This window comes from Lycium barbarum, chromosome 8 (genome assembly GCF_019175385.1).
Source record: "Lycium barbarum isolate Lr01 chromosome 8, ASM1917538v2, whole genome shotgun sequence".
In the NCBI taxonomy this organism is placed as follows: domain Eukaryota; kingdom Viridiplantae; phylum Streptophyta; class Magnoliopsida; order Solanales; family Solanaceae; genus Lycium; species Lycium barbarum.
In genome coordinates this window covers 90,150,237-90,170,190 of record NC_083344.1, presented here as the reverse complement: position 1 = coordinate 90,170,190, position 19,954 = coordinate 90,150,237, and the positions used below count along the sequence as shown (strand labels likewise).

Here is a 19,954-nt window from a genome sequence, read left to right as displayed (position 1 = left end):
ACAGCTGTAGAGTTGACCTGTAACGTCTAGAACCTGATTCCATCTGGTTCCTGTAAAAACATATCTGGTTCCTCGAATTAGTTTGTCAAATCATCAAAACACAAAATAGTAACTTATCAATAGCAATATATTCTCATTAATAACAATTCATTATCTAGTGATAGAACATCAGAAAGTACAAATTAATAAGTAAAACTCAATCGAGAATATCTTATTATTACATTGACATTAGATTCCTAGTGTTATTACATCAATAGGGTGAAGCAAACTCAAGTATCTCTTGTGCACTTTCAAATGCATCCATCTTTTGTTTTTCTAGTTGTACAAATGCTTCAATTCCACCCTTTGATCTGAAATTATGTGTCAGAAAAATGATATTTTTAATATAATTTGGAGGGGGAAACATTAATCTTTTAGGACTGCCCAACCAAAGTTTATGTCCTTTGCTGGTAGTTTACTAACACAACTTAATACATACAGGTCAAGTTGGTCAATTTGATTGAACATACTGGCTGCCTTTCCAACTGATTCAATTGTAGTTTGGAGTAAAATTTCTCTTGTAACATTCTTATATGCACTTGAAATTCTTTCTTTTTCCTTCTTGAATTCAACAACCAATCTTTGCAACTCCATCTCTTGTCCCGTTTCAGATACAAATAAATGCAATGGAACAACAATATTTCCAATGTAGTTTTGAGTAATTACCTTAGTATGTCAATGCATATCCGTTGTTAGAAAAAGTAAAGATGGTTTGCTTGAAATAGTAGCTGCAGGTTTTAATACAAGTAAAAAAATAGCTTCAATTGAGGTGGGGGTTGCCAATTTCGATAAATTATCTATATTAGTACTCTGAAATTTTATCCTGTAAGCATTTATTTTTGATGCACCAAAGATGAATCTTTTTGATACGGATTGGCCTTCCGATTCTGGGGCTTTGATTTCTTTTATGGATGGACAATCATCTATAGGAGGGAAGAGAGACGCTCCAATGAATTGTGGACATAATCACGAGATAACGATGCCCAATCCTTAACAAAGTTGATCAAACTCGATGCATCGACCAATGTGTGTGACATGCATATACTCACAACAATTCCTCCACAGTCAAAGTGATTAATTTGGATCGAAGTTAAGCGATTTTTGTCACTGATCTGAAAAGGCAAACCTTTTGGAAATATTAAATGGTCAAAATCAGTATGAGGGCAATCGAGAAATTGTGACTTTGGACAATCAAATTTAACTTGTTAAAGCTCGACTCCCTGATCGTTGCAGAAAATATGCGTGTCATCGAGTAGAATCCCAGCAAATGGATAATATGATATTAGAACTTTTGCAAGAGTGTTCTCAAGAAGTTGGGATACATGATTCTTTGTGATCGAACTCGAGATGTCTGGTTTTGGGAAAAAGAAGGCCATTGGTACATATCTACTATCACTAACTTGATCCAAAAATGAAAGCTTGTGAGTTTTCCCAAAATATGGTGTTGGATACATAGGCTTAATCATTTTTTCTCCATTAAAGTTGCTCGTGGTGCTGCTATGTTTTCCGTGCTAAATCTCCGTATAATTTTCACCTGTAATATATTATATGCTTCAATTGTAATTTACTTTGAATTGTTTGAATTGAAAAACTATGACAAGTGTCAAACAATATATTGCAGTCAAATTAGATAAATCAAATGGAAACATAACGCTTCTTTCTATTACTGAATTAATTTCTGTAGAAGTGGTACTATGCACGAGAAGACAATGGGCGATCGTATTTATTGTATTCGAAAAGATCTATGTTCATTCGCTCTACTCGCAAAGCGACAAATTGAAAGAAAAAAAATGTCAGTAATTGACCTACCATATCTTTGAAAGTTCAAACAAGAAGAATAAAGGGATCCCTCGAGAACTTCTTAAGCCACGTACAGTAGTGCAAAACCAGAAGAATTATAAGTTGTTAGAAACTAATAATTCACACAAGTGATCGAATTTTATTCTTGGGAAGCAATTAATATTTCTTTGTCCTTTCTTCCGGGGGCAGATTTCCCTTTCATCAACTGGTGTCACGAGACACTGCTTCATTGATTTTTTAAAACCAAATATGTGTATTTAGGTAATAAGCAAACCAAAAATTGACAAATAAAAAAATGACACTACTTGTCACAAAATGTTTTGTTGGCTTGCTGGTGAAGTCTGTAACTTGGCGTTGAGCGACAATAGGTCAAACTCATGCTGACATAGTTTTTGTTATAAGTTTTTTGAGTAGGAATCTGTTTGGATTATCTAATCGTCAATAACATATAAGCTTTAAGTGTTGAAAACATTTTTAAGTATTGGAAGAGGGGGAAAGACAAATAGTGGTTCTTGGATGAACATCCTTCACTGGAAGAACTTAATGATTATTCATATGTATATTTTGGTTACAATGTGAACTGTCATTTTCCATAAAAGATAATTTTGGTATTATCTAGTGGAACAAGAAAGACACATCAACATAATATCAGAACAGGCAAGAGGTATTGGGTCCAAATGTTATCGCCACATAATATAGTTTCATGCGTTTGACTCGTAGAAAAGAGGGGTGAGGGTGTGTAAAATCAAAAGAAAATATGAAAAGAAATACACAACTAATAGGAAAGAATGTGAAACAAAATTTATTTAGAAAGTATATAGAGTATTAGAAATCCTTTGGGAATAGTCGCTTGAAGAAGGAGGGGTACATGCATACTTGCAGGTTTGAAAATTGAAAGGGAAAAAGAAGGGTTTAGTCACTATAAGCTACTAATATTGCTAATTGCAGGCTTGTAAATTGAAAGGAAAGAAGGATTATTTATAAGTATATGCTATCAGTGCATTGTCACAAAGTCGTTTGGCAAAAGATGGGCATTAAAGGGACCACGAACTAAACTCTTTGGTGCTTGACATCATTAATGGAAATTTAATTTATAGTAATATAGTACGCTTAGTCTAGTAGTAGCTGACAAGTAGATTCTGTTGAGTGTTAAGTGTGTGCATCTGACTGCGGGGTGGCAGGGGGCAGCAACCCCTTGCTATGGACGAAGCAAGAGGCCGCAATATTTAAGCAAGAGACGTAAGTTACTTGAAAAATAGCTGTTTTTTTTTAAGCCTATATAAATCATAGAGCCATAAAAAATGACAAAACAAAAGGTACAAAGGAAAAAAAATCGAATCTCGCTCATTTTCAGGTTAGATTTACTTAGCTCCTTGCTCGCGGAGCGCATACCAATAAAAAGAAAAGCGTTATCAGATTGGAATCAATAACTTAAGCCACTTTCTTGAGGACCTTTAAAGACCGGCCATTATCGTACTCTTCTTAATTATGCTTTTTTTTTCATCGGGCTTTGACCAGGTCTCCCCAACAATCTCAGTACATATGGCACAAACCTGGCTTACTCGGTGTATTTGTAATTACTTTCATTAAGAAATAAAAAAAGTTAGTGATTGGCTGCGAATTTTATTCCAAGGAATTTGTTTTCCCCGGATTCGGTAACAATTAAATTTGTAAGTGACTTATAGGATATGTGGATGAATTTTAATCTATTTGGTTGGTATAAAATGTCTATGGATTTGTTTGTTGCAATATATATATATATATATATATATATATATATATATATGTGTGTGTGTGTGTGTGTGTGTGTGTTACTGTTCTGAGAACGTGTATTGTAATTGGTGGTTTATGCCAAATATAGATATTAGGTAATATATTATACTGAATGAATAAGTAAAGCTAAGGAAGAACACCACAAAATCCGGACCAATATCTGAGAGAGAGAGAGAGCTTCAATATATTTGATTATTACAATGTTCAGATCTGAAAAAAGCTAACCTCAAAAAGGGGAAGAATGTCCTCTATTTATAGGTATGCCTTATGGGCCATGAATACAACACAAAAGCCCTTATGAATAAAGAAACCCTAAAAAAGATAAGGTAGGACCGTACGGTCTGACACCCGTACGGTCGTCAGTGCAAATGGCAGAACGGTTTCCTGATGGGTGGCAACATCGCAATTGGTTAACCGGACCAACGGACACGTTGATCTTGGATCGGCATACCCGGACCAACGGACACGTATTTCTTGTCTCGGGTCAATTGCATCCGGTACGATACCCTGGTGTGAAGAAAAGACCGAACATGCTCGTGCTCATTTGGACTTACCCTCGGCTCCGGATTCACCGGTCACACATTGACCCAGTTTTTACCGTATACAGATAGTCCCCACACTTTTCGGATCGTAGTTTTACCGGAGTAACGGGAAGTGGATAAGTCCCAAAACCGGTGGTTCCATAAGCTCGTTCTTATCTTCAAATTTGGCGGGAACAGTTATGTCACGTCCTTCTGACTTCGGCCACATGTCTCGTCCCGAGTGGTCGACCTCGAGAACAGCCTTAACCCACGTCGCTTTAAATCATGTCCCATTAATTCTGGACACGTGTTGCCTCTCGATTGGTCGTTGTCTGTAGTAGAATGCTTATATAAGGTCCAAAGCTCCTCATTTTTTCACTTACACTTCTCATTATCTACCTTTTACTTCTTTACCTCTTTGTTAACTTCTTTGCTAACTTCTTCTTTTTCTCTGAATCTTCAAAGTTTCTTGCATCAAAGGATCAAATTGAGTCTCCAATCCTTCTAATATTCCTCTTTCATTATTTTGTTCTTGTCTTGAAACTCTCATCTGTCTCTTCAAATCCTCAAATTTTCATACCCACTCTTTCACCTTTAAAATGTCTACCAATACCGATTCTGCTTCAAAGGACGTTCTCTCGGTTTCTTCCCCGAGAGCCGAGCCTGTTTCAAAACCCAAAGGTAAGACCTTTATGGAATCGACTGCCCTGGACATAATACCGTCCAAACCCAATTACAACTATGAATTTGACATTGAGAAGCCATCTCTTATCGCGGATAGAGGTTTCGACGTAAGGCGATACCCTTCGTCTATTACAGAGGATCTCCTCCCTCAGATCCGGGCCGATTGTGGATGGGATAAGCATCCGGTGCAAGTGTTCACCCCCCCGGGCCCGATGAGTCCATTACCGACTACAGAGAAGGTTTCCTATAAGTTTACACATATCCGTTCACGCTCAAATTCGTTCCTCCAATTGATCCGGTTATTTTTGAGATGTGTCGGACGTAAATTGGGCCGATTATCTAGAGGATCGTGGCCTGCCTCCGCCTGCTGACCAATAATGCCAAAAGGGAATTCATGTTAGCGCACTTTATCCGGTTGTATTCTCTGAGAATCTTCCGAAGGAGGGGGGGGGGGGGTGATAAAGGTCGCCAAAAGAGGTTGGAACCCGATTCTTTCCAAACTCCACAAGGATAGAGACCGAGGATGGTTGGAACGTTATGTCCGAGTAAGGACCGCAGACATTATTCCGGCTGATCACATGCCCTTTCCAGAAAAGTGGAACAATACACGTAAGTTTCTCAGTTGTCTCCCCTCTACAATTGTCTTTCCTCTATACTATGTCCAAATTTTCTCCCTTACACGCATATGTGAACTTTTTTTTTTAGCTGAGGCATGGATACCTTCAACTGTCCGAAACCTCCCCGAGTGGGTCAAGGCAATCATTAGCCAACACCCTCATAGTGAACAGACATGGGGGGACCTGTCCCATGGTCGGTGGATTGCCTAAAATCACGGTAATCTTTCCCTTGATTCGGTACTTATTGCATCCTTCCGTTTTGCTTTTTATTTCGATAACTCATTTGGTATTCAGGCTTGCCCAAGGGCTCGGTAGAGCCAAGACCCGAACCAATGGAAGAGACTGCCGCATCGGCACCTGAATTTGATACGGCAGGGGCATCCTGGCTCATTGTTGCAGCCGGAAAGAGATGGAGAAAGCCCTCGGCCAAAGGGCAGAAACCAAAGAAGAGGCTGAGGAGCGATGTTCGGACCCTGAGGGATGAATCGGAGTCCGATATTATTATTCGAAGGGTTGGGGCGGGCCCCTTCGCCGCCTCTGTTCCGAAGGAAGAAACTACCATTCCGCTCTCGCCTACAGTTGAAGAAGGAACTTCCTTCCTGACCCTGCAAACGGGTGGGGAAGAAGATGTTCTTTTTCTGATTCCTCTAAGGTCCATTGAATTTATTGACATTTCAGGTGATGCTTCGCCCGATGAGGCACCCTTGGTGAAGAGGCCTAGAAGATCTGGACTATCTTCGAACATCGAGGTCGAATAAAGGGTAGAGTCGGCCCCGGATAACGAGGCTACAATGGTTACCAGCCCATTGCCCGGTGGCGACCAAGCTACTACATCTGAGGGACCCGCATCTACCGAGGTTGCTGGAGCCATTCCGGCTTCTCCTACTCTTGCATCGAGGTTCGACAACATGGACGACATGTTCTCGGATATCCCTCTTGCAACCAGGGAAACAGCTGGGTTCAGACACCTTCCTATTCTTCGAGCCACGAGGGCGGCTAGCCGGTCCACTAAAATGGGTGTGAGGGATTCCTTTGTAGGTATTTTCCCAGCCCCCAGTGTAGAACCGAGAAGGACGAGGTCGGCCGTGATCACCGTCCCCGAGGATTGTAGCTTTTTATCCCGCCCTGTGGGAGTAGCAAGTTATCTAAGGCCTCTTATTTTGGATTCGGATAAGAGAAAAATGGCCGGGGTTACTTGGCAGTGCCTTATAAACGAAGGCATGCATGCAGGCAACCGAGTAAACTTTACGCTCATCTTTCCATAATATTGATGTGCGATTTTCAACTCTCGTTTATGCAATTTCTTAACTCGATTTGCTTCTTCTTCGGCAGAGTGTTGTGCTCATTAATGAGGGATTTGTCCGTGCCCAACACGAGGTTGACAACTTAAAGGGCTAGCTGGATGTCGGGCCACTGCTCTTCCCAACCTTAAATCCGAGCTCGAAGCGGCAAAGGCCGAAAACCCTCGCTTGAAGGCTGAGTTGGCCGATATGGTTGAAAAGAACTGGCTCCTTGAGGCGGATAATGCCGGTCTTAACCAAGACAACGCCCATTTTATTACGAAGCTTGGCGAACTCGAGGCCACTATTTCCCAACTTCGGAGTGAACTTGAGTCGATCAAGGCTGATGCCGTGAGGATGGCAGCAAGGCATCACCAGTTTGAATTCGAGAGTGCTAATGACAAGGAGAAGTTGAGGGTGGCCGAACAGATAGCTGAGACTCGAGCTCGGATTAGTGACGAACTCAAGAGCAAGCTCGAGGAGGATACAGAGACCAATGATGTACTTCAGGCTGAGTTTGATTCGGCTAATCAAATTTGAACAGCTCTTCTTTAAGAGAGATCCAAACTAGAGGCAAAATTGAAAAAAGTCGAGGCCGACTTAGAAAAGTCTCTTAAAGACATGGAGACTGCCAAGGCTCATTCTACGATTCTAATCGAGTACGAGCGGTGGAAATCCCAGAGGGTTACCCTTGAACAGGTTGAAAAAGGGTTAGGGGACCTCCAGGCCCGGATACTCGAAGCCAAAGAAATTGAGGAGAGGGCTAAGAAGGCTCTCGATGCTGATTCTGAAGATTCTGAGCAAACGATTTCCGAGAACTCCGGTTCCAACCATACCGGATAGATCAGGTCCTGTACGAGCCTTTATTTTATTTTTGTTTTTGACTTGTGTGAAAAGTCTAAATGTAAAGACTTAGTTTATTTATGAAATGCGTATTTCCCTTTTGGCTATTGTTTTCTTCCTTCTTTTATCCGAATGTACGTTATGACATTTGCCTTAATCGTTTGTCCCGTAAGGAATAATCAAAGGTTCGGAGCCACTTCTTTTGTTCGAATTGCGGTTGTCTTAACTCATTGAGTATTGGTTTTTATTTCATTCGGTAGGCTTTTGACCGAGGATTTTATCAAATGATTTGCCCAAGGGGCTTATTTATGCTTTGTGAATTCAGACGTCTCCGAATCACATTGGTTATTTCGGGTCGAGGTTTTTAAATCGTTTTAACCTTTTTCGACCGGTTACGTATAATAGATTAGGTTCGGATACCTGAATCCTTGCCTTTGTCAAGTTTTGAGATGTCAGCCCCTACTCGAAGATGTTAAAAGATTTTGGGCTCGGTTCATCTCGAGCTTGCTGCCTTTGCCAAATTTTGATAATAATTCCCGGCATAGGGTATTTAATACAAAGACGTGTCTGAGATATATGTTTTCATAACGCTTTCTTATGTAGCCAGTGTCTGTATGTACATAAAATGGGAATTTCATCCGTTTCCTTCTGTTTTTGCCGTAGTAAATACTAAGTGGACACGATTCGTTTTTGATCGTTTGGTCCTTATATCGAAACCTAACACAGAAGGTCCGGGTTTACACAAAAATAAGAGACATAAAATTTCGAGGGCCTTTTCGGGGTAGCACGTAATAGTGTTTCTTCATATGTTTTGGTGAGTTGAACTCATTCTACCTTTCTGGGATAGGCCTCGATGTGGGTACGATAGTCCCCTAGTGTTTATCCGAGCTGCATGATCGGGTAAGCACTATTAAGTCCCCACTCGATGGGCAGACCCTCTGCTTCCGGGTACTTTGCCTTGTTTTCATAAAGTAACACACTGTGCTTGTTAGCTCGTTAAAAACCTTGTCGGAAAACCCACTTCAGGACAAAACCGTACTAAGGACAAGAGTGAAACGCGTGTTTTCATACCTAACTTCATTCGACACTACTTCTACAAAAAGGGATAGGTTAATAAAGGATAATCACAAGGGTAGGCATCCATACCTTAGCAATAGTATTTCTTCAAACGAGCCACATTCCAGTTATTGCGCAACCGTTATTCGTCCATGGATTCTAGTTGGTACGATCCTTTGCTCGTTACTCCGATTATCTTGTACGTCCCTTCCCAGTTCGGACACAACTTCCCGTCATTGGGATTCTTGGTGTTCAAAGTAACTTTCCGAAGTACCAAGTCCCCAACTCGAAAATGTCGAAGATTGGCCCTCCGGTTGTAGTACCTCTCCATTATTTATTTTTGAGCCACTAAACGGACCAGTGCATTTTCGCGTAGTTCGTCCTCCAGGTTGAGTTTTACAGCCATAGCCTCCTCGTTTGACCCGCTGGTGATGTATTTGAACCAGAGGCTCGGTTCGCCAACTTCTACGCGAATCAGAGCTTCGACCCCGTAGACCAACGAGAAAGGTGTTTCTCCCGTGCTTGATTTTGATGTAGTTTTGTAAGCCCAAAATACCTTCGGTAGTGTCACGACCCAACCCCGTAGGCCGTGACTAGTGCCCGATCTGGGCACTCAAACACATTCTAATATACAGCAAACGCCGACGAGGCTTTATTTCAAATTTAGCTAATTTCCAGAAAAATTTTGGCAGAGTTTCCTTTGTTTTACGGACTATCCCATATACCCTGCACGCAGAAAATACCAACAAAGGCCACACAGGGCCAACAAAACAACATTTAAATATATGCGGACCGGCCGCCGCGGCGAATGGAATCGCCCAAACACAACATAAGCACCCAACTGTACAGAAAGACCCCAACCCACAAACATGTCCACAGACCTCTAAACAGACCGATAGAATCATATGACGGGACAGGGCCCCGCCGTACCCATGAACGAGAATATACATATACAGTGATGACAGACTGTACCAAAAGATGGGCTCTGAAGAAAAGAGCGCTCCAAAATAGCAGAATAGGATCCTAAGCGGGCGGATCTGCAAACCTGTCGTCGGTACCTGCGCGGCATGAAAGCGCAGCCCCCGAAGATAGGGGGGTCAGTACGAAATATGTACTGAATATGTAAAGCCTGAATTATAGAGACAAAACCATAACTGGTACAGAACATACAGAAGGTGAGCAGAAAATCCAAAGTATCAAATACATATTTCCAAAACATGTAGAGGGTGTACAGAAACATATGTCATATCAAATCCGGACCCTGCCAAGGGGCTCGGCAGACAGAACGTGGCCACCCTCCCGACGCTGGTGCCACAACTCAAAAGAATCAGAATAGGGGCGTAACCCCGTAACATAGTATATCATAGCAGATGGCCATAGCAAATCATATCAGAACAAGCGTACGTGGCACAACATACTCCACAAACCCACGTACGCGTATACCTGCCCCCTCACATTGAGGCACGGCGAACAATGCAGAGGATTACGCTTGACAACATATCCTGGCCCGGGCTCAGTGTGGGAAACATTGGGGCATCCACGAATGGAGTAGTGAGAGACTAATGCAATTAAAATATCATGAATGTTTCCATAGACTCGATGAGGCATATCAAAGGCAAACCGATCCAATAAAGTCGGAAGGAATCATAGTAAATGAGTTTCGAGTATCAAAACAATTTATCAGACTTAATGGAATGTTTAAAACGACGCTTGTTAGGTAATTAGAATGGTAGTCAAAACATTTCTTTCAAAGACCGCTCGAAAAGAAAACTTAAGTACATTAAGGGCAAAACCGGGAATAGTGGGCCCACCTCGGAACAAACAAGGCGGTGGGCTCAAATTATGCATTTTCAGCTTATGGGGTCACCTACGAAGGTTCTATGGACATTCTATAACTTTTCATAAAGTTTGGGGAAGGTTTGCATAATTTTCAAGAAAGCATACAAAAAGGGTTCAATTCTATTGAACGAAAATGTGACAATTTCAGACGCGGATTCCGATGAGCAGAATATCCTCCGAGGCGTAAATCTGATCCTAGTACTTCTAGGACATGCCAAAAGAAGACTCGGGATAGCTTTACATACCTTTCAAGCTCCTTACGCCTTTCCAGGCTCACTTCCCGTTTCGTCAAAAGTCTGCAAATGGTCATGTTTACCAATTGTGAGTTATAGATTCTACGAATTCAACTTAACTCATATATGTCTACCGAAATTTCGGCAGCACCTCCCCTATATATATAGCACCCCCGAGAATTCAACTCGGCCAAATCAATCAACAACAACCCAACAACAACACCCACAACAACCACAATCAATACAAAACACAATATGACATAACTAGTTCTACTTGCCGACATAATGCCATAACCTTCACTTTAACCTTAACTTTCAAACTAAGCTCAACGATTTCACATTCATTATCAATCTAGATTACCACAACATAGTTTAAAAGCATTTCATAGCGTTTCCACAAAATATTCATACGATATACATAATATACAAACTTTCCGCTAAAGTCATAACTCATCCGAAACTTCTAATCTTTAACAAACATATTCATAATATGTTTCTAGCTTCCAACTTCATCAATACTCATCATAATTTGCAACTTAATAACTTTATTTTCATAATGTCGTAAAATCATTCTAAAACGACATAAGCCACTACATTCCTTTTCAATACAAACTTACATCATTTTACCTTCATTTACATTGCAAGGATCACAACAACACCACTAACATATTAAACAACATTAATTCATTCCCATTTCTTCAAGAAGTGCCACACGGCCAAGTGCCCATTTTACAACTTCAACCAAATTAATTTAACTTCCACTTCCAATATAATTCCCACCATAACCACAATTAGAATACAACATAAAATTCAACTCATTTTGCCTACACCACATTGCACACACACGGCTACATATATATCTATATACCCACTTTGCAAACTTCCATATTTCCATACTTTCTACTCATTCCCACATACTACAACACAAACAAACCTTCATAACATAATAAAAAGGGATGAGTTCTTACCTTTTTCTCCAATCTTCTTCACTTGAGTGAGTTGTCAATTTGAAGAAACAAGTCCTCTTTCTTCCAAACCAACTACACCAAGTTGTAAAGGACACTTAATTTAGTAGACAAACCACAAGATAATAATTTTTGGAGGAAGATTTTTGAAGGTGAATTTGTGAGGGTTTGGGCCGAATGCCCTTCAATGTTTGCTCTTCTTTTGTTTTGTTCTTTCTCTTCTATGCTTCTTGAATATTCCAATAGATAAGGGCTTCTTATATTAATTCTAACACATGGAAAATATTCATTAAATTGGTGGGTTTGGGCCTACATGGCCGGCCATCCCTTAAGTGTTGGGCCTAAATTTTTCATTCAATTATTTTGGCCCAATGACTTATAGATCCCATTTGTAATTCCCGAAACTAATTTCCGAAATTCCAATTTTTGCCCTTGGCCTTCTTCAACACTTCCACATTAATATTCTTTCATGAACAACTCATGTGTTAAATAAAATCAATTATGACCTTATTTCTTACAAGTCCTAACTATTTCCAATTTTCCAAATGTGTGAAAACACGGGATATAACATCCTCCCCCCCTTTAGAACATTCTTCCTCGAATGTTAAATTAATCTTATAGGGTTTGAAAATACTTTGGGGGAAGTTTTCTGTTTATAGACAGCACATATGACCCTCATTCATCATTGAAGTGGAATTAAGCAAAGATTCAAGATTACCTGGGGGCATAGGGAACAAATGAGGATATTTCTTCTTCATCTCCTCTTCGGCCTCCCAGGTCATTTCTTCCCTATTGTTGTTCCGCCACAGCACCTTAACAGAGGCTACATCTTTGTTCCGGAGCTTTCTTACCTGGCGGTCTAGAATGGCTACGGGCTGCTCCTCATATGATAACTGCTCCGTCACCTGAATATCATCTGCAGGAAATATTCTGGAGGGATCACTGATGCATTTGCGGAGCATAGATACATGGAATACCGGATGTACCGTTTCCAAATCTGATGGCAGATCTAACTCGTAGGCGACATTTTCAATCTTTCTAACAATCTGATAAGGCCCAATATAACGCGGACTGAGCTTACCCTTTCTGCCGAACCGCATCACGCCTTTCATAGGCGATACCTTTAGAAATACCCAATCACCAACCTGGAATTCCAACGGTCGACGCCGTTTATCGGCGTATGACTTCTGTCGACTCTGGGCTGCTAACAGTCGCTCTCGGATAAGTTTCACCTTATCAACGGCCTGCTGGATCATATCTGGGCCAATTAACTCTGTCTCACCAATATCAAACCAGCCGATAGGTGACCTGCATTTCCTGCCATACAAAGCCTCGTATGGAGCCATCTGGATGCTGGAATGGTAGCTGTTATTATAAGAAAATTCAATCAATGGCAAGTGATCCTCCCAGCTACCTCTGAAATCAATAACGCAGGCCCGCAACATATCTTCAAGCGTCTGGATAGTGCGCTCGGCCTGTCCGTCACTCTGAGGATGGAAAGCTGTGCTCAGGCTCAGCTGAGTCCCTAATCCTTCCTGAAAAGACCTCCAGAAGTTCGCTGTGAACTGAGCACCTCTGTCAGTGATAATAGATATAGGAACTCCATGAAGCTTCACTATTTCTTTAATATAAAGCCTGGCATAATCCTCAGCGGAATAAGTAGTTCTGACGGGGAGAAAATGGGCTGATTTTGTCAGCCTATCAACAATAACCCAGATGGAATCATACTTTCGTGGAGTGCGAGGCAACCCTGTAATGAAGTCCATATTAATGATCTCCCACTTCCACGTCGGAATTTCCATTTCCTGCAACAGTCCACCCGGTTTCTGGTGTTCAATCTTGACCTGCTGACAATTGGGACACTGGGCGACGAACTCTGCGATGTCCCGTTTCATGCCATCCCACCAGTATAAGCATCGGAGATCATGGTACATCTTCGTAGACCCAGGATGAACGGAATAGCGAGCATAATGTGCCTCGCCCATAACCTGCTGCCGAAGCCCTGCAATATCAGGTACACACAACCTGCCTCTGTATAGTAAGGTTCCGTCTGGTGTAAGCTCGAACGGAGTCTTCTCCTTTTCATGGGCAGTGTCTCTGTATCGAGCTAAAACAGGATCTTCATATTGATGCCGTTTGATATCTTCCTTAATAGATGATTCAGAAACCCCTTGGACAGAAATCCGTGTACCTCCAGAATCGGCCAGACGAACCCCATGATTAGCCAACTGATGAAGGTCACGCATTATCTCTCTCCTGTCTGGCTGTAAATCTGCCAAGATGCCCATAGATTTCCGGCTAAGCGCATCTGCCACGACATTAGCCTTTCCCGGATGATACAGAATATCCACATCATAGTCTTTCAGGAGCTCCAGCCACCTCCGCTGCCGCAAATTAAGCTCTTTCTGCTTGAAAATATACTGGAGACTCTTATGATCTGTATAGATATCAACATGAACGCCATATAAATAATGTCTCCATATCTTCAGGGCATGGATCACCGCTGCAAGCTCCAGATCGTGAGTAGGATAATTCTTTTCATGTTTTTTCAATTGCCGAGAAGCATAAGCTATAACTCTGCCGTGCTGCATCAATACACAACCCAATCCCACGCCAGAAGCATCACAATAAATAACATATCCATCGAGTCCCTCTGGAAGAGTCAGAACTGGGGCTGTAGTCAGCTTCTCTTTCAGCAACTGGAAGCTTCATTCACAAGCATCAGTCCACTGGAACTTGGCTCCCTTTTGAGTTAGCCTTGTCAAAGGCGCTGAAATCGAAGCAAACGTTTCCACAAATCTTCTGTAATAGCCTGCTAAACCCAGAAAACTACGTACCTCTGTGGGCGTCGTGGGTTTGGGCCAATTCTTCACGGCCTCAATCTTCTGTGTATCCACCCGGACACCATCAGCTGCAATAATATGTCCTAAGAATGCCACTGAGGCCAGCCAGAATTCACATTTAGAAAATTTTGCATATAATTTCTGATGCCGAAGTACCCCTAATACCGCTCTCAGATGATCTGCGTGCTCTGCCTCGGACCGAGAATAGACCAGAATGTCATCGATAAATACAATTACGAACATATCCAAGAATGGCCTGAATACCCGGTTCATTAGATCCATGAATACCGCAGGAGCATTAGTTAACCCAAATGACATAACTCTCAATTCATAATGACCATATCTGGTCCGGAATGCTGTCTTAGGAATATCGGCCTCTCGTACCCGTACCTGATGATAGCCTGACCGAAGGTCTATCTTCGAAAAATATTTGGCGCCCTGCAACTGATCAAACAAATCATCAATTCTGGGGAGGGGGTATTTATTCTTTATAGTTACCTTATTCAGCTGTCGATAATCAATACACATACGCAGCGACCCGTCTTTCTTACGCACAAATAATACCGGGGCTCCCCAAGGCGAAGTACTGGGCCTGATAAAGCCTTTTTCTAACAGATCCTTCAACTGCTCTTTCAGTTCTTTCAATTCTGCCGGTGCCATTCTGTACGGGGGAATAGATATCAGCTGAGTATCTGGAAGCAAATCAATAGTAAAATCTATCTCCCGCTCCGGAGGAAGGCCTGGAAGCTCATCTGGGAATACATCCGGAAATTCATTAACCACGGGAACTGACTGAAGAGTCGGCGTTTCTGCTGTCAAGTCTTGTACCCGAACCAGATGATAAAAATAACCCTTCCTGATCATTTTCTTCGCCTTAAGGTATGAAATAAACTTACCTTTCGGCGATGCTGTATTACCGGCCCATTCTATAACTGACTCCCCGGCAAACTGGAAACGAACTACCTTATTTTGGCAGTCAACATTAGCATAACAGGAGGCTAGCCAGTCCATTCCTATAATAACATCGAACTCGACCATATCTAACTCCACCAGATCTGCCTTAGTGTCACGGCCACATACAATTACAGAACAGTTCTTATATACCTGTTTTGCTACAATAAAGTCCCCAATCGGTGTAGCTACCTCAAACGGCTCTATAGGTTCAGACGTTATACCAATTTTACTAGCAACCAGAGGCGAAATATATGACAAAGTCGAACCTGGATCAATCAATGCATACACAGACCGAGAGAAAACCAATAATGTACCTGTAACGACATTAGGCGATGCCTCCTGATCCTGGCGGCTGGACAGAGCATAAATGCGGTTCGAAGGACCGCTAGTACTAGAAGCTCCACCACGGCCTCTGCCGCGACCCGCTGGTGCTGAAGTACCTAGCCCCGTAGGGCGCATAGCCACTGATAAAGATAAAGACCCGGCGGCTGATCCGGTAGGCTGCGCTGCACCACCCGCACTACCCTTATACGGGCAATCTCTCACAGAATGGCCCTAACGGCCACAAGAAAAACATGCACCGGTGGCTCTGTAGCACTCCCCAGGATGGTATCTGCCACAGTAAGAACACTGAGGTCTAGGTGGCCTCGTCTGACCAGAACCCCTGTTTGTCCGCGAACCTGAAGCCCTGGAGCTCTGACCTGCTCCTGAATAACCTGGGCTATCAAATCTGCGACCTGTAGGCTGTGGAGGTGCGCTCTGTGCCGGCTGGGATAGATGTTTGCTAGGCTGCTGCGGCTGCTGAGGCTGCTGAGGCTGCCTGCCCCGAAAATCTCCAGAATACCCAGATGATCTGGCCCTCTTGGGCTGTCTCCGATCCTGGCTCCTATCAGGCTGACGCTCCCTATGTCGGTCCTCCATGCCCTGGGCGTGGGCCTGAATCCGGGCAATATCCATGCCGGGCTGAGCAGCCAATACCAAACAGCTGTCGACAAAATAACGGTCCAGCCCCATAATATACCTGTGCATCCTGTCAGCCATAGTAGCTACCACAGCAGGTGCGTATCGGGCCAATGAGTCGAACTCCATACTGTACTCTCGAACACTGCGACCCCTCTGTCTCACCAATAAGAATCTGTCAGCCTTGGCCCGCCGTAACTCCAGAGGCAGAAAATGGCTAAGAAAAGCGTGAGAAAAATCATCCCAAACTGCTGGGGGAGCGCCGTCGCCTCTGGATAACTCCCATGACTCGTACCAATTTGCCGCTACATCATACAACCGGTACGAAGCCAATGTGACTGACTCTATCGCGGAAGCATTAATAAAATGTAAGGTGCGCCGCATCTTCATGGTAAACTCCTCGGGATCCTCCTCGGGCTTTGTCCCGAAGAACTCTGGAGGGCTACAAGTCAAGAACTCACGGGCTCTCGAACTGTCACGCCTGTAAGCCCGGTCACCTCCCAGTCCGTGCCCCTGAACCTGTCCTGCCACAAGTCTAGTCAATAGCTGGACTGCCTCTCTCATAGTCTGATCCTCAGTCCCTGGCCGTGGAGCTGGGGGCTCAGGTACTGGAATCTCGGGAGCTGGCGGTGGAGCCGCCCCTCGTCCTGCAGCTGCTGTTGCTCCAATCTCCGCTACATGTGGCGGTGTGGAAGAGCCTCTGCCGGGGGCAAAATATCAGGAGCAATATGAGCATGGGCTCTGGTAACCCTCTGGGCCCGACTAGTCTCTCCCACAGCTGCTGCCTTGGCCTTTTGGGCCGCTGTCGCCTTTTTTGGAGGCATAACTACAAATGTAACAATTCGTTAGGGAGGAATCATCCTGATAACACAGCTCTATCGCACGATCTAAGACAGAAAGAAGGGTAGTATCCTAAATGCCCTGTAGCCTCCTGTTTATAGGTGTGGTGCACAACACACCGATAAACAAGACTCTACTAGACACGGTCTGTAGACATTCCGAGGACGAACCGCTCTGATACCACTTTTTGTCACGACCCAACCCCGTAGGCCGTGACTAGTGCCCGATCTGGGGACTCAAACACATTCTAATATACAGCAAACGCCGACGAGGCTTTATTTCAAATTTAGCTAATTTCCAGAAAAATTTCGGCAGAGTTCCCTTTGTTTTACGGACTATCCCATATACCCTGCATGCAGAAAATACCAACAAAGGCCACACAGGGCCAACAAAACAACATTTAAATATATGCGGACCGGCCGCCGCGGCGAATGGAATCGCCCAAACACAACATAAGCACCCAACTGTACAGAAAGACCCCAACCCACAAACATGTCCGCTGACCTCTAAACAGACCGACAGAATCATATGACGGGACAGGGCCCCGCCGTACCCATGAACGAGAATATACATATACAGGGATGACAGACTGTACCAAAAGATGGGCTCTGAAGAAAAGAGCGCTCCAAAATAGCAGAATAGGATCCTAAGCGGGCGGATCTGCAAACCTGTCGTCGGTACCTGCGCGGCATGAAAACGCAGCCCCCGAAGAAAGGGGGTCAATACGAAATATGTACTGAATATGTAAAGCCTGAATTACAGAGACAAAACCATAACTGGTACAGAACATACAGAAGGTGAGCAGAAAATCCAAAGTATCAAATACATATTTCCAAAACATGTAGAGGGTGTACAGAAACATATGTCATATCAAATCCGGACCCTGCCAAGGGGCTCGGCAGACAGAACGTGGCCACCCTCCCGATGCTGGTGCCACAACTCAAAAGAATCAGAATAGGGGCGTAACCCCGTAACATAGTATATCATATCAGATGGCCATAGCAAATCATATCAGAGCAAGCGTACGTGGCACAGCATACTCCACAAACCCACGTACGCGTATACCTGCCCCCTCACATCGAGACACGGCGAACAATGCAGAGGATTACGCTTGACAACATATCCTGGCCCGGGCTCAGTGTGGGAAACATTGGGGCATCCACGAATGGAGTAGTGGAGACTAATGCAATTAAAATATCATGAATGTTTCCATAGACTCGATGAGGCATATCAAAGGCAAACCGATCCAATAAAGTCGGAAGGAATCATAGTAAATGAGTTTCGAGTATCAAAACAATTTATCAGACTTAATGGAATGTTTAAAACGACGCTTGTTAGGTAATTAGAATGGTAGTCAAAACATTTCTTTCAAAGACCGCTCGAAAAGAAAACTTAAGTACATTAAGGGCAAAACCGGGAATAGTGGGCCCACCTCGGAACAAACAAGGCGGTGGGCTCAAATTATGCATTTTCAGCTTATGGGGTCACCTACGAAGGTTCTACGGACATTCTATAACTTTTCATAAAGTTTGGGGAAGGTTTGCATAATTTTCAAGAAAGCATACAAAAAGGGTTCAATTCTATTGAACGAAAATGTAACAATTTCAGACGCGGATTCCGATGAGCAGAATATCCTCCGAGGCGTAAATTTGATCCTAGTACTTCTAGGACATGCCAAAAGAAGACTCGGGATAGCTTTACATACCTTTCAAGCTCCTTACGCCTTTCCAGGCTCACTTCCCGTTTCGTCAAAAGTCTGCAAATGGTCATGTTTACCAATTGTGAGTTATAGATTCTACGAATTCAACTTAACTCATATATGTCTACCGAAATTTCGGCAGCACCTCCCCTATATATATAGCACCCCCGAGAATTCAACTCGGCCAAATCAATCAACAACAACCCAACAACAACACCCACAACAACCACAATCAATACAAAACACAATATGACATAACTAGTTCTACTTGCCGACATAATGCCATAACCTTCACTTTAACCTTAACTTTCAAACTAAGCTCAACGATTTCACATTCATTATCAATCTAGATTACCACAACATAGTTTAAAAGCATTTCATAGCGTTTCCACAAAATATTCATACGATATACATAATATACAAACTTTCCGCTAAAGTCATAACTCGTCCGAAACTTCTAATCTTTAACAAACATATTCATAATATGTTTCTAGATTCCAACTTCATCAATACTCATCATAATTTGCAACTTAATAACTTTATTTTCATAATGTCGTAAAATCATTCTAAAACGACATAAGCCACTACATTCCATTTCAATACAAACTTACATCATTTTACCTTCATTTACATTGCAAGGATCACAACAACACCACTAACATATTAAACAACATTAATTCATTCCCATTTCTTCAAGAAGTGCCACACGGCCAAGTGCCCATTTTACAATTTCAACCAAATTAATTTAACTTCCACTTCCAATATAATTCCCACCATAACCATAATTAGAATACAACATAAAATTCAACTCATTTTGCCTACACCACATTGCACACACACGGCTACATATATATCTATATACCCACTTTGCAAACTTCCATATTTCCATACTTTCTACTCATTCCCACATACTACAACACAAACAAACCTTCATAACATAATAAAAAGGGATGAGTTCTTACCTTTTTCTCCAATCTTCTTCACTTGAGTGAGTTGTCAATTTGAAGA

At 42.6% G+C, this 19,954-nt stretch overlaps 1 pseudogene; it reads right to left on the bottom strand.

The window, feature by feature from the left end:
* Positions 1-250: 250 nt before the first annotated feature.
* Positions 251-2,713, bottom strand: LOC132607852 (acylsugar acyltransferase 3-like; annotated as a pseudogene).
* Between the last annotated feature and the right edge of the window lie 17,241 nt (positions 2,714-19,954).